We start from the raw sequence: 16,169 nt of genomic DNA on the forward strand, positions 1-16,169 counted from the left end.
TTATCGTTACTTTAGTAATCCAGGACTGGGTGCCTAGACCCAGGACTGGGGTCCTGATCAAAAGCAGGTAAGTAATTTCGTTTGCAGAAATGGTACGATTTTAAAAGAATATTTCAAATTTGCAAAAGTAGACACTTAGAAGAAATTTCACAGAAAAGCAGACAATGGTTTCCTATGGGAGAAAAATGAGTTAGAAGTAAGTATAGTTGTGAACACTTTTCAGAGTCAGGGCTGGGCACCAAGATCCAGCACTGGGAGCTCACCTAGGAGCAGGTGAGTAAATTCGTTTTTGTCACTTGGCTGATTTTTGGTGAATTTTTGCAGTTTTGAAAAGTTCACACTTAGAAGATTTTTGAAGAAAAAGCCAGTCAATGTTACCCTATGAGGAAAATGAAGTTAGCGGTTTAAGGGTAAGTACTCGACTGGTAGTGTTGAAATTCCGGGCATGGACTCAGGGGTCCCCCAGTGTCAGGTAGGTACAGTTGGTTCACCCTCAGCGGTTTCAGGACGGCCGGGTGCAGAGAGAGTTGGGCCCAATGTTATCCTATGAGGGATAGGGGGGCCTTGGTTGGTGGCTGCTGTCTGGCAAGCCACGCGGCTGTGGGAGCTGGGCTCCTGGTCACTTACTCAGGGCAAGTGGGGAAGTAGGTTAGTGTAGAGAGGGCACTGCCAGGGCCACTCGGGCGGCTGGGTGCAGGGTGCTTTTGAGCCTTAGGGCGCTCAATGGTAATCAATGAGAATGTTCCGGTTTGGAAAGAGGCTGCAGGCTCGGGGACGAGGATGTTTCAGGTGCCACCACCACTTCGAGAGGTAAGTTGGGTAGTTGTAGGTTAGGTGGGTACCCCGGGATTGGGCACAGGGGGTCGCAGGGCGCCGGGTGCAGGGGTGCCTTTTGACGTCGGGAATCTTACCCTCTGGTTGATCGCGGCTGGGGTGGCACTTGGTTCTGAGGCTGCAGACTTCTTCCGGGATGTCGATGGGGGTCCTTGGGTGCCGGACTCTGGGTCACAGTCGCCGTGGGGTCGTCCTCTGGGTCTTTGTCCACTCCGGCACTGGCCAGGCTTGGCTGGTGCAGAGTGTGTTGGGTCCGCGGTCCCGGGCTGGTGCCAGGGATAGCAAATAGGTTTCTTGAGTAGAGCCTCTACTCGTGGGAGTCCCAGGGGCTTAGAGCTAAAAGGTAGCCAGGTCCTCCGGGGTTGGTGAGGTTGCTGGCCACGTGGGATGCCGCGCTGGTGCAGGTTCGAGAGTCGACAGGCCGGTAGGGCTGGGGCCAAAGCAGTTGGTGTCTTCTTCTCTTTTTAGCAGCTGCAGGGCAGGTCTTTGTTCTTCTTGCTCTTCTTGTCGTTTTTCTATCTGGAATCTAAGGAAGGAAGGTTCAGGGGGCCCCTAAATACTAGATTTAGGGGCGTTACAGGTAGGTGAAGGCCAGGGACCAATGGGTCCTTGTCCTGGGGTGGGTACACCCCCTATCCTGCCTCTCTCCTGTGGGAGGGGGGCAGTAGCCTAATCCTGATAGGGTAGGGCCTCCCATCTTCAAGATGGCGAGAGCCCGGAGATGTGCTTCACCTCGCCTCCCCCACCTGAGGGGTGGGGTGGGCAGGCTGGCACATCCCCTGTCCTTGTATGGGGTTTCCGGCCAAGCTTCCCGCCAGAGTGGGGGGTTGCAGTGGCCTGGGGAAACTCCAACTGGCGGCATGCCTTTGAAGCTTCCCTTTGCTCATCCTGGGGGAGGAGATTTCTCACCTCACCCAGGATGTGCATTGTTGCAGGCCCGGGAGAGCAGGGGCTCTCCCACCCAGGGGTCCAGCAACGTGTCTGCTGTGTGGCAGCCTGGGCAGCCTCAGAGCAGACGTGGATTGCAAGTTAGCTGTAAGTGGACATCTTCTAAGATGCCCTCTGGGCTGCTTAGTACATTAAATCCTACACTGGCATCAGTGTGGGTTCAATGTGCTGAGAAGTTTGATACCAAACTTCCCAGGCTTCAGTGTTGCCAATATGGTGCTGTGGAGCTCGTGTTTGACAAGCTCTCAGCACCATGTATTCTTAAATGACAGCACTGCACTTACAGTGCCCAGGAATGGACCCGGGTACTGTAGGGGCACAGGGCTCCTGCTCCTGTGCCCACACCATAGGCGTAATGCACCCAGCTAGAGGGGTGGCTGACATATGCCTTGGCAGTGTAGGTGATGGGCATGGTACACAGTGATGTGTGCCATGTCGACTCTTTGTTTTGTCCTGCACCCAGACACTCAGCCTGCAAGGGCAGTGTGTGTGTGTAAGGGTACAGGGCCTCTGAGGGTGGCACAATGAGTGCTGCAGCCCTTAGAGGCCTTCCCTGGTCACAAGGCCCTGGGTACCTAGGGTACCATTTACTAGGGGCTGACATGTGGCTAGGGTTTGCCAATTTGGAGTTTGTGTGGTTTAAGGAGGGAACATAGGCCCTGGGCACCTGATTGGCAGGAACCCAGGGTACACTCAATCGAAGTACATTCAGCAATTTAGCAAAAAGTGGGGGCATACCATGCAAGAAAGATGGCACTTTCTCACAAGGAGGCATCGCCATCATCCACAGGAACACCATCCGTCTCACGACCAGCACCGACAACACCCTGACCACCGCCGAACACCTGCATTTCCAGATCCACACCGACCCGAAGACCACCCTCAGAGGCACCCTGATCTACCGACCTCCGGGACCACGCACCCAATTCAGCGAGGACATCGCCGACTTCGTCAGCCCGCATGCCCTCCCCTCCGCTGACTACATCCTCCTGGGGGACCTCAACTTCCACCTGGAGAACAACAACGACCGCAACACCACCACCCTGCTCGACAACCTCGCCAATCTTGGACTCAAGCAGCTGGTGTCCATCCCCACCCACCTCGCCGGACACACACTCGACGCAGTCTTCTCATCCAGCACAGACATCGACTTCAGCCACGCCACAGAGCTTCAATGGACGGACCACAGCTGCGTCCACTTCACCTTCAAAAGAACGACGACCCACCACCACCAGCAACAGGCTGCCCGCAGAAGCTGGAACAAGATCACAGCCCACCAGCTAGCCACCTCCCTGAGCCAGCACCCTCCTGCCAGCTCAGCGAACCCCAGCCAGGCCGCCGACAACCTCACGAAGTGGATCAGCATCTGCGCGGACGAGCTCGCCCCGCTGAGGACCCCGCCCAGCAGACCCGGCAGCAAAAAAGCCCCATGGTTCACCGACGAACTCAAGAGCTCCAAGAAGAACTGCCGAGCCCTCGAGAAAGTCTGGAGAAGGGAACCAACACCGGACAACAGGACCACCTTCAAGCTTGCCACCCGGAAGCACCATCAGATGATCCGCGCCGCCAAGAAAACTGCATTCAAGGACCGGCTGGACAACAACGCACACAACTGCAAGGAACTCTTCAACATCGTGAAAGAGCTTTCCAACCCCAGCGCAGGAAGCAACGACATCACCCCATCGCAAGACCTCTGCAACTCCCTCGCCTCATACTTCCACGACAAGATCGCGGACATACACAACAGCTTCAACAACCAACCAACGCACACCATGACCGAACAACCACCCCCCACCACCACCCTCCACGCCTGGACTCCAATCAGCACCGAAGACACCATCCGCACGATGAACTCCATCCACTCCGGATCGCCGACCGACCCCTGCCCTCACCACGTCTTCAACAAGGCCGACGCTGTCATCGCACCCCACCTGCGAGACATCATCAACACATCCTTCGACACCGCCACCTTCCCTGAGAGCTGGAAGCACGCCGAACTCAGCGCTCTACTCAAGAAACCCACAGCGGACCCCACCGAACTCAAGAATTACCGCCCCATCTCGCTCCTCCCGTTTCCAGCCAAAGTTATCGAGAAGACCGTCAACAAGCAGCTGGCCGCCTTCCTTGAGACAAATGGATCCCTCGACCCCTCACAGTCTGGCTTCCGAGCCAACCACAGCACCAAGACCGCCCTCATCGCCGCCACCGATGACATCCGAGCCCTGATGGACAACGGAGAAACAGCGGCCCTCATCCTCCTAGACCTCTCCGCGGCATTCGACACTGTCTGCCACCGCACCCTAGTACAGCGCCTCAGCAACATCGGAATCCAGGAGAAGGCTCTAGAATGGATCATCTCCTTCCTCGACGGAAGAACACAGAGAGTCCGCCTACCACCGTACAAGTCAGAGGCCTCCGAAGTCATCTGCGGCGTCCCGCAAGGATCCTCGCTGAGCCCCACCCTCTTCAACGTCTACATGAGCCCCCTCGCGGCCATCGCACGCCAACGCAACCTCAGCATAATCTCCTACGCCGACGACACCCAGCTGATCCTCTCCCTGACCAACGACCCCGCCGCCGCCAGAGCCAACCTGCACGAAGGGATGAAAGAGGTAGCAGAGTGGATGACAACCAGCCGCCTGAAACTGAACTCAGACAAGACGGAGGTCCTCATCCTGGGCTCTTCACCCTCCGCCTGGGACGACTCCTGGTGGCCTCCCGCCCTGGGCACCGCACCCAAACCGACAGACCACGCACGCAACCTAGGCTTCATCCTAGACTCCTCCCTCTCCATGACCAGGCAAGTCAACAACGTCTCCTCGGCGTGCTTCAACATCCTACGCATGCTACGGAAGATCTTCTGGTGGATCCCCACCGAGACCAGGAAGACCGTCACCCAGGCCCTCGTCACTAGTCGACTGGACTACGGCAACGCCCTCTACGCCGGTACCACCGCCAAGCTCCAGAAGAGACTCCAGCGGATCCAGAACGCCTCAGCCAGACTCATCCTCGACATCCCACGAACCAGCCACATCTCCGGACATCTGAGAGACCTACACTGGCTCCCCGTCAGCAAAAGAATCACCTTCCGCCTCCTCACCCACGCACACAAAGCCCTACACGACCAAGGCCCGAGCTACCTCAACAACCAAATCAACTTCTACGCTCCCAAACGCCACCTCCGATCAGCCAACCACGCCCTCGCCGCCGTCCCCCGCATACGAAGAGCGACTACAGGAGGAAGGTCCTTCTCCTACCTGGCCGCCAAGACCTGGAACTCCCTCCCGACCAACCTGCGCCTGACCCAAGACCACCTCTCCTTCAGGAAGAAGCTGAAGACCTGGCTGTTCGAGCAGTAGCGGCACCCCCCTCCCCCCAGCGCCTTGAGACCCTACGGGTATGTAGTGCGCTCTATAAATGTCTTTGATTGATTGATTGATTGAACAGGACCCTCAGAAAGGAGAAGGAAGGAGCTTCACTCAGTTTCGTCTCTCCAGCTTAAAAAGTGTTTTTTCCCGAGGTCTAACCCCACAGGTCATGATATATGTCTTGGTGTCAGTGACTCTCAGGTCCAGCCTCGACATTAAAGAGATGTAATCATTGAAAAAGCCTTCCAGCCCTCTCTCTGTTCTAGCAATCAACACTGCGTCGTCTGCATACAGTAAAACACGGAGGGGGCATGATGCAATGTAAGCCGTATCTCTCACCAGTGTCTCTAGGCCAAGCTCCACCTGGTTGATGTAGAGGGAAAACAAGAAGGGGGCTAAAACGCACCCTTACCTGACCCCCCCTCTTGATGATAAAGCTGCCTGTACATTCACCATCTCTACCAAAACATACGCAAGCATTAGCGTCACTATACAACTGCCTGATGAAGGTAATGATACCAACCTTCACCCCTAACTCCTCCATGTTTTTTAAATGCATAATAGTTTTTACTGATTGCAATAAATAGAAAGCATTGGCAAAATCTGGGCTGCATGTCATGCATAAATTGGACCAATTAGCTTTGCGAAAACAGCTGGGATCACTGAATTTGTATTTTCAGCAGCAGGCCAGCGCAGGGGAGTTTGTAGGTATGAAGAGTTATCAGTAGAACATAGGCTGAATGTTGCTACTCACACCAAAGTGAATTTCCTCTAATTGAAATCATTAGAGGAACACACTTGGAATCTGCAGTAGTTAATTTATTTTGCTGTTAAGTGAAGCAATGTGTCTTACGGTAAACAAAACAATAAAATTATTGATTTTTAAATACAATGCTTGTAAGAGATAACAAATTATCTATAGTAAAAAGTGTGATGATTGAGTGTACTTTTCAGATGTAAAATAGTCTTTCACACAGTCCAATGGAAGCACTTCACAGGAAGCAGATGTATACACCCAAACAGCCAACAGCATGACAGTGACACCAAAGTACTACTCTGGGCTGACCCATGATGTGATTGACAATGCCTTAAGCCAATGCCTGAAGGGGACTTACCAATGCAAGCCAATAGTTTTAAGGGGGCTTACCTGGAGCCTCTGTTTTGAACACAAGAGATTTGCTACATCAGAACAAACAAAGATGTAATTACAAAGCATAACTATTTGGCGGCAACTTTGGATGCCTTCTTGTCTATTTGGTAATAGCCTGAGCACAAAATATATTATTCATTAAATCCTGCCACCAAAATGGCATCAGTGGATTGTTAGAGTGGGTATGATTGGTTACCAGGACACAGAAGGAGGGAGGAGGTAGAAATCAGGGTGGTGGTAACAGTGCATGGCGTTAGGGTTTGTCAGAAATATAGAGTGTTATAGAGAAAGCTGCTAGAGGAAGACTGGGGTACACCAGAGAGGAAATAGGAAGAATAATCTGCTCCAAAATGCTTGCATCTCAGCAGTGTATCTGAAGGAGGGAGCAGGAGAAGCAATGAGGGTACAAGGGGTCAAAGAAGGGCTCTGGAGAAGTAAGGTGTCAGAAGAGGGAGGGGTGCAGAAATCAAGGTGAGGGAGAAAGTGCGAGGAATCAGGACCAGTTAGACTTAGATGTCAATATACCAGGAAAGAGGGACACATAAACGGCTCTCAGCCTCCAGTGTTTGCAAACAAAACCTTTTGTGCTGCCCCATCTTAGTTGATTTACATGCCGGCCCGCAGTCATCAGTGAGTTGACGGAAGGAGTGTTGTCCAGATGTCAAAGGGACATTTGGGGCATGACAGAAAATTGCCCACAACGGGTGGGGTTCCTTTCAAAGATTTGTTTCATTATGTTTGTTTGTTGGGTCAATTTTTAGATGTCTCTATGTCTGTCTTTGCTCCTTTGTCCTGCTGTCAGTGACTATGTCTCCCTGTGTGCATCAGTGTTTCTCTGTCCATTGTCTGTGTCCTGTTACCCCACTGTTCCTGTCTCCATGTCTCAGTCTCCCTGTCTCCATGTCCCAGGTTGTCTGTCTTCCTACCTCAATTTCAATACATAAGAAATCCATTCTATTCATGGTTTTTCCGATTCTTCGGTTGTTTGAACTGCTGTATTTTGTTTTACCTCTGCTTAGTCTGTCATGGGTGGATCACTTAGTCAGAGCACTCCTGAAATCTTGGGCCGTGCCCATCTTCTGTGACTCTGTCTCCACTGTTGTTAAACACTCATCCAGTGCTAAGGGGGGATTCTTATTTTACCTCAGTCTTGTAGGGGGTTCTTCCCCTCTCCTACCTCTGATATCATGGAGTAAACCTATTTAGCCACCCCACGTGTAAATGTCTCTCTCCTCCTCTGGTTTCCTCCCACATGAGGAAGATTAGTGGCAAAGGAAATTATACAGATCTCCACTGCCCTATAGCACATGTACAAGTTTGACCAGCTTCTCTCCGCCCTTTCAGAGACTTGGCTCCTGTCCTAACCAGTCATGGCACTCCTCTCATCAGTTCCACCTCATACTACATATAGTTTCTTCATCACTTGTGGGCTCTCTAGAGGGCCCTCTCCCTTACTCAGCATGCTGTCACCTCTCTCCACCTCCTCCTCTGATTCAGTCCTAACCAAAGCCCTTTAGGATAGAAGAAGGTTAGCCATTAGCTCTGGTTCAACCCTAGCCTCTCAGGCGTTCTGCTCCCTCTGCCAAAGTATAGTGTTTCCACACTGGACCCTGACTGAGGGCCACCAACTCTAAATAATGAGCTAGACGTCAGAGAACTTGAGTACCTGTGCTGCCATCTTGTTTGCTTCCCCACACATATCAAGCAAGAGCAATGTCTTGATTTTATCTTCCTGGTCGTGGGTGACACCATTTGCAATTTCTCAGGCTGCCCCCCTCTCTTTTCTGCCAAGAAGAGGAGAGCATCAAGCCCCTCCACCACTGAAGCAGATGTCAGAGCCCTAGAGGGACACATTCGCTATAGTGAGCCATTAGCTCCATCCATATGGCTTCCTTTTCCATTATTGAACCCAGTGCCTCTGCTTTCATACCGCAGTGCCGCTTATGAATGGAGATTCAGCTGCAGTTCTTCATGGCCAATTGTACCAAACCCAGTACACTTTATTAGGATTATCTCCAAGCAGCCATTACCTCTGGTCCCACATCCTTCGCATCCCTTAAATATCCATTTTACAGAAGCAAATTCCACCTCCACGCAAGCTCTCCAGCAGATGAAGTTCTATAAATCCCTCTGAACCAGGTCAGGTAAGTGGTTTTCATGCTCTCAAATTCAAGGACAAGGGTTTGGGCAGCGTCCCAGGTGTTTCCTTCAGATGAGTGTCTGGAACTTCTTCCTTCAGGTTTCATTTCTTCTTGTTCAACTGAGGGCCAGTGGCTCAGGCAGCTTTTCTTAATACAGGGTTTTAAAATACTCTTTGTAGTTGATATTAGTTGAGTCTGCATGAAGTTGTGCAACTCCGCCAACCTTTATGGTACTGTAATGTAGTTCCAGATTGGTGAGTAAGCATAAAAACATCACTGAATCCACTACAATTAAAATCTAACATGGTTGAGAGCCTTGATCTTACAGAGCTCTTTATTTCTCTCAATTCCACAGAGTAACCATGTCCGCGTATTCTTCTACAAAGGCATCCCAGCACCTTTCGCTTGCACTATTCCAGGATATCCTGCAGAAATGTGGAGATAGAAGGAAAAGTTACTTAGGCACCTGGGCACCCAGCTTGCCACTTGGCTGTGGCCACCAGGCCCTGCTTGTTCAAGCCTGATCCAGGGATACCATCGCTGCCCAGGTTTTCATGCTCACCGTTCTTCCCACCAAGGGAAGTCCCACCCACACCAGAACCTACTTAATACAGGCCAAAATGGAACCGCACAGTGGATGCGTGCAGCTGGAACACTGCTGGTGCGTCGCCGTCGTGCCAAAAGCAAGCATGTCTGCACCCATCCATGCCTGGACCATGCCCATCACCACAACCCTGGGCCCTCCCACCCCTCACCGATACACCAACGCCGAGCTCTACACCCTGGACACCATAACATACACAGCCAATGCACTCGCTGCTGCTTCATCTGCCACAGCACACACACAAGCCCACCGACTAGCCCCACGCCGAACACACCACTGGCACCACTCGAACAAAAACACCAAATCGCATGTGCCTTTCTCAATACATGCTCACCATGAAAACACACCACTGAGATTTGAGACCTTATGTCCACCTTCAGACTTGACATCCTCCTCCTCACTGAGACCTGGCTCAACCCCACTTCTGCACCTGACATCGCAACCTCAATACCCAAATCACCCACCGCAACCGCATCAACAAGCCTGGCGGAAGGATCACCATTACACACAAGGAATCCATACAATACACCATCACAAATGAGGACATCACCCCAGCCATGAAACACCTCAACGTCCGACTCCAAACAGACAGCAAAACCACCATCAGGGGCACTCTCTCTTACCATCCTCTAGGACCACGTCCAGCCTTCTGCACCTTTATTGCTGACTTCATCGCCCCCCTCGCCACAGACTCCAACAACTACATTTTCCTTAGCGACCTCAATTGCCATCTCAACGACTGCAATGACATCAACACTACCAACCTCCTCGACAGCATGAACAACATCGGACTCACTCAACTGGTCCACGACCCCAAGTACACTGCAGGCTATATTCTAGACCCCATCTTCACCTCCAGCGACCACATTAGGTATAGCCACACCATGGAACTCACCTGGGCGACCATTCCATTGTCCACTTCAACATCACCAGCTCACGGACCTCCACCCCCAGTCTGCCCAATGGCTCCCACCACAGCTGGAGCAAAGTCTCAAAAGACACACAGATCAATGCTCTCACACCACTCACCCCATCTCCCCCGACAGCCTAGACCAGAACGTCAGAAACATCAACAACTGGATCATTAACTGCGCCGGCAGCATTGCTCCTATTGGCAACAACACCCACAGAAGGTCCGTCAAGCAGGCTAGCTGGTACACTGATGATCTCTGAACCGCTAAACCACAGTGTAAACAACTGAAAAGGAGATGGCACACCAGCAAGGACACAAACGACAAGACCGCCTTCAAGACAGCCTCCAACCTCTACCACAGACAATTGAGAGAATCAAAGAAAAAGGCCTTAGCCTCACACCTTGAATGAAGCTCCAATAACAGCAAAGAACTCTTCAACATCGTCAAAGAATTCTCCAACCCCTCAGCTGCAACAAACAGCATTATCCCCTCACAGGAACTCTGCAACAACCTTGCAAACTTCTTCCACTACAAGATCGACAACATCTGCGGCAATGTAAAAACCCAAAGCCACTGATTTCTTAAGCAGCACAATGAGCCCGCTACCACCACAGCCATCCAACTAACCGAATGGAGCCAGCTCGCCCCACAGGACACCGCCTCAATCATGAACTCGGTCCACTCAGGGGACCCAACCGTCCCATGCCCTCACCACTTTTTCAACCTAAGCCAACCTAGAACCAGCCATGTACTCACCACCTTGTTGAACACCTCCATTGCCATGGCCACCTTACCCAAGGACTTGAAACATGCATAAGTCAAAGTCCTACTAAATAAACCATTGGCAATACCCAGCGAACTACCAACCAATCTTCCTGCTCCTGTTCCCAGTCAAAGTATTAGAAAAAGCCATCAACTAACAATTCTCCTCACATCTAGAATGGAACCTTTTACTCAACTCCTCCCAATCTGGATTGCACAGCCACTACAGCACTGGGACAGCCAAGCCCTACTCGACTGAGGCAGCCTTCGATATAGTCTCCCACCACACTTTAATCACAAGGCTGCACAACATAGGCATCCAAGAAGGATAGATCACCTCTTTCCTCATAGGCAGAGCGCAGAAAGTCCACCTTTCCCCCTACACCTCTGAACCCAAGGAAATCATCTGTGGAGTACCCCAAGGATCCTCACTCAGTCCCACCCTCTTCAGCACTTATATGACACCTCTGGAGAGCATTTCCAAAACCCATTGAATCCGGAATCCTACACCAATGACACACAACTTATCCTCTCCCTCTCCGAAGACACCACCAACATCAACTTCCACAACTGCACGACAGACGTCCCCAACTGGATTAAAGATAACTGCCTGAAGATCAACTCGGACAACTCCGCAGAACAGATTTCCAGAAACAAAAGCTCTCCATGGGATGTATCCTGGTGACCCTCAGAACACAGACCTACAGCTGCACCTGCTTACCACACTGGGAACCGAGGCATTATTCTGGGCTACAAGCTAACAATGACAACACAGGTCGACTCCGTCTACTCCTCCTGCTTCTTCATCCTCTCCCTTCTTTGTACGATATTCTAATGGCCAATAGAAAGATCAAGAAGCACCATCACCCAGGCCATCATCTCCAGCTGACTATGGCAACGCTCTCTATGCAGGGATCACAGCTCAACTACTCTGATGACAACAGACCATATAGGTGCTAGATTGGTCCAGGAAACTTCTCCCCAGGCACTAGCTCTCCTGCCTGCCATGTGGGACCAAATGGCTGCATCCACTACTCCACCAAGGATGTGACAACAGTAGAGTATACTAGATGTCAACTGATGCACTGGTGTCAGTTCCTGGTACTTTTTGTGTGCCTCAATCGGGTATTGTGAAGAGGAACCAAGAAAGAATCAATAAAAGGAACAAATATAGTTCTGGCATTACTGGAATTTTAAAATGCCTGGCACTAACTCATCCGGGGAGGAGGGAAAGTGGCGAGAAATCTGTGGGAAGATTATATATCAGCCAAAAATGTCATTACTGAAATTAAGTCACTTATTCTTCCAAAGGATACACAGATTCCTGGCAGATTCCTCACCTTATGAATGAGCCATAAAAAAGATGCTTTCCTTGGAGATGGGATTAGGAGGTGAAAGTTTTCAAGGACGTCATGCAATGAAGCCCTGCAAAATATCAGTGACTACATGCTTGGGTTAGGCAACAGTATTGTTTCGTAAAATAATGCAAGGGTGAACACATCCACCTGGACAATATCCGCCAAAGGAAGACCCATGGACCTAGCAAAGTTGACATAAGTTACCACCGCAGGATCTTTGCTGGCCACGACAAAACATATCTTGAGACAAAGGATGGCGCAAAGAAAAGTGCTACCTCAACTTTTTTTGCCCCTGTGAGGCCCACAAAGAGCTGATCATTCTTTGTCTCCAATCAAGTGTAATCTTTATAATAGGACACAGCATGTCTGGGTTCCAGTCTGGGCAGCCGCTCTTCCCAGGGTCATGGACTGACCCATATGAAAGGCACATGCCTCTTTGGGAAGGAAGGATGGGAAGTGACCAAGAACCAATTTATCTGGTCAGACAACCATGAACGGTGGATAAACTGAGTGAGACCAGAATTCTCTCACCCTATGGACTGCAGCTATATCCACTAACAGTACAGTCTTCAGAATAAGAACCTGACCTGGACAGTTGTGCATCCGCTCAAAGGGAGAATGCCATTAAAAAGATACACACAAGGGTCAAATCCCACTGAGGAACAATGAATGGAGTAAACAAGTAAAGTAAGCCTTTATGAAAATGTTTCACTTGTGGTGACATAAGCAAGGAAGGCTAGAGAGGGAAACATATGACGATGGATGGGCAGTCAAATAACCGTTCCCCAAAGTCAATGCCCTGCTGGGCAAGTGAATGTGCGGAGTGTAGCATATCAAAAAGGTGAGACCTTTAGTCTCAGACCACTGAACAAGCTTGTTTACCGACCCACATTAATGGATTTCGTAGCGCCTTTACTGGCAGCCAAAATGGCATCCGCAACTTTAGCAGAGAGACAAAAGGAAAGACTCTTAACTGGTACCTCTTACTCTCCACTCTCTCTGCCATATTGTTCGGAGACTGTAGTGAAGGACCTGGTCATTCTGCTGTGAGAGAATGTTCAATCTGTGTAGGAAAGGAAGAGCTGGTGACATGCTGAGTGTCAATAGATCAGCACACCAGGTGGTACCCATTCAATCTGGGTAATCAGTATCAGTTGTGTTTCACACCTTTTACGGGCCCTTTGACTGAAGCAGAATGAGCTGGGAGTGTCTAGAGTAGGCCCTAAGATCAGCAAAACTTGAAAGTATTCCTGAAGGAGCCATTCAGAGGGAAGTCCATGGTACAAAACTGAGGACATTTCATGTTCTGGGCCGTCGCAAGGAGAACATATGGATAGTTCAGTCTGGAGATGATCACCTCCATCACTTTGGGGTGTAGTTCCTACTTGTGATCCTTTACTACTGAGAGCATTCACTCTCATGTTGAGGGAACCTGCTCGGCGAGCTGCCACTGAGAAAATTCCCTATCACTGTGCCTTCTGCCACATCCAAATCACCTCCCAACATAGAGCCGTGGCCACACACAATGCTGTTTGTTAATATAATGGACAGTAGTGTTTTTTTTCTTTTTTAATCTGGGAGGTTCCAGTACTAAAGAGTCAGAGATGCGTGAGCTGTGTTGCCACCCTGATATGGTGGTTTTGTGGGCTACGGATTTTGGGCTGCCAGTGTGTAAAACAGTGTGAGTGATGTATGCCGCTTTGAGTATGCATTGTGTTTAAATTGGGAGCCAGTTGAGCGTGGCCAGTATTGGAGAAATGTGATCAAACTACCTTATTCTTGAGATAAGCCTGGCTGCTGTATTTAACCTTTCTTTCATGGCGGTGAAGTGGGACTTTGGGGTATTGTTTCTGTAGTCTAGTCTTATTATGACAAGTGGCTGTAATATGATTTTGAGATCATGTTTGAGGATGAGGAGTCATAGGTTGTGCATGGCACTTTTGACTAATGCGTTTATTTGTGCTGTCATATCAAGGGACTTGACAAGAATTACTCCTAGTGATTTGGAGCTCTCAATGCTTTTGTGGGTGCATTTGAGTGCATCGAAGTGTGTTATCCGGTTGTTTATTGGTGGTGGGTTGACTTGTGAAGATATTAAGAGAGATTCCGTTTTGTAGAGGCTGAGCTTCAGATTGTTCTGTGCTGGCCATCACTATGCATTCTTTATAGCAGTGCTTCCCAAACGTTTTTGAACCACAACCCAGTTTCTAGAATGACACACTTCCGCACCCCTTCTAGCTTTAATGGACATGAGACATGTGATTTTTTAATGTAACTAAAGCATTATGGGGTAGCGCACATTTATAGATAGCAAATCTTCCTTTGAAATGGCCACTAAATTTGCACAGCAAACACAAGAAGATGATGGACGGTGAGCTGAAACTTTTCAGACACTCACCCCCAGTCACAGATCTGGGTTGAATCCATCATCATTCTTTAGCTCACTTCGCCATCTCAGTTCAGACCCAGCCATATGCAAATCAGTCTTGGCCCTGTGCCTCATCGGAACAGTCCAGCACGAAATGCCCAGCCAGGTCTTCCCTGAACCGGAAACAAGCATCCTGGGACCGGTTTCTGGGTAACACCCTTCATAAGCCAGGCTAGCTTGAATCCAGTGCCAAAGTGAGCAAGGGACCCATGTCTGGGCATACCCTGCCAACTTAGGGCATAGAAAGCAAACACAAGGAGATGATGGACCGAGCGCTGAAACTTTTTAGACACTCACCCCTAGTCGCAGATCTGGGTTGAATCCATCATCATTCTTTAGCTCACTTCGCCACCTCAGTTCAGACCCAGCCATATGCAAATCAGTCTTGACCCTCTGCCTCATGGGAACAGTCCAGCCCAAACTGCCAAGTCAGGTCTTTCCTGAACCAGAAACAAGCATCCTGGGACTGGTTTCTGGGTAACACCCTTCATCAGCCAGGCTAACTTGAATCCAGTGGCAAAGTGAGCTAGGGACCCACGTCTGGGCATACCCTGCCAACTTAGGGCGAACAAAGCAAACACAAGGAGGGTCAAGACTGATTTTCATATGGCTGGGTCCAAACTGGAATGGCATGGTGAGCAAAAAAACGATGGATTTAGGCCCAGATCTCTGTACTGGAGTGAATGTATGACATTGTTCTGCATTCTGTCCATCAATTGTTATTTTTGCATTTGTCTCCCAGAGTGGGACTGGTATGTCCAAACGTGAGTCCCGTGCTCTCCATGCCATTGGAGTCAAGCTATCCTGGCTGATGAGGGCTGAAAGCCCGAAACCGGTCCTACGATGCTTGTTTCCAGTCCAGGGAGGACCTGCCTGGCAGTTCGGGCTGGACTGTTCCCATTGGGCGCAGGCTCAAGACTGATATGCCTATGGCTGGGTCCAAACTGGAATGGCATGGTGATAAAAAAAACGATGGATTTAGGCCTAGATCTTTGTACTCGGGTGAAAGTATGACATTGTTCTGCATTCTGTCCATCAATTGTTCTTTTTGCACTGAATTTGCACAGGCCTACAGTTTTACTGATAGAACTATATTGCACAGAAATCATAATGTCTGGTTTCAGGAAATAGTTATCATGTGTGCATCACCAAGTAAAGTGTTTTGATTTGTTTTGATCCTATTGAAATCTTTGTTTCCATCACACTTCAGAATTTCTAAAACATTAGCTTAATTTTTGCTTTCCTAACTGCTGAATGCGTACACATCCTTTACATGTATTTATATTTTGTTGTGTTACAAAAAAAATGACGTTCTACAGCCTTTACTTTCACACTCGCCGGTCCCCAGCAAGATTGTCACATAATTTACTTTACCTTTCTTCCTCTGACTGCAAAGTGAAAGGATTTTGTAAACACCAATCCCCATGTTAAAAAATAAGCAATAGTTTGTCAGAAGATATAACCTGACATTTGACGTCTGTCTATGAAGCGCAGCAAATATGATAAAATAAATGCAAAATCTGAATGAGTCTTTATTTATTTATGGCTCGGACTTTGGAACCCACTAAAACATCAGCTCGGGTCCCACCAGTGGGTCACAACCCTGCTTTAGAGTATGGTTCAGGTGACATATATAGGGTTCACGTGACATATATTCTCCAA

This window comes from Triturus cristatus, chromosome 7, assembly GCF_964204655.1.
Source record: "Triturus cristatus chromosome 7, aTriCri1.1, whole genome shotgun sequence".
NCBI lineage: Eukaryota > Metazoa > Chordata > Amphibia > Caudata > Salamandridae > Triturus > Triturus cristatus.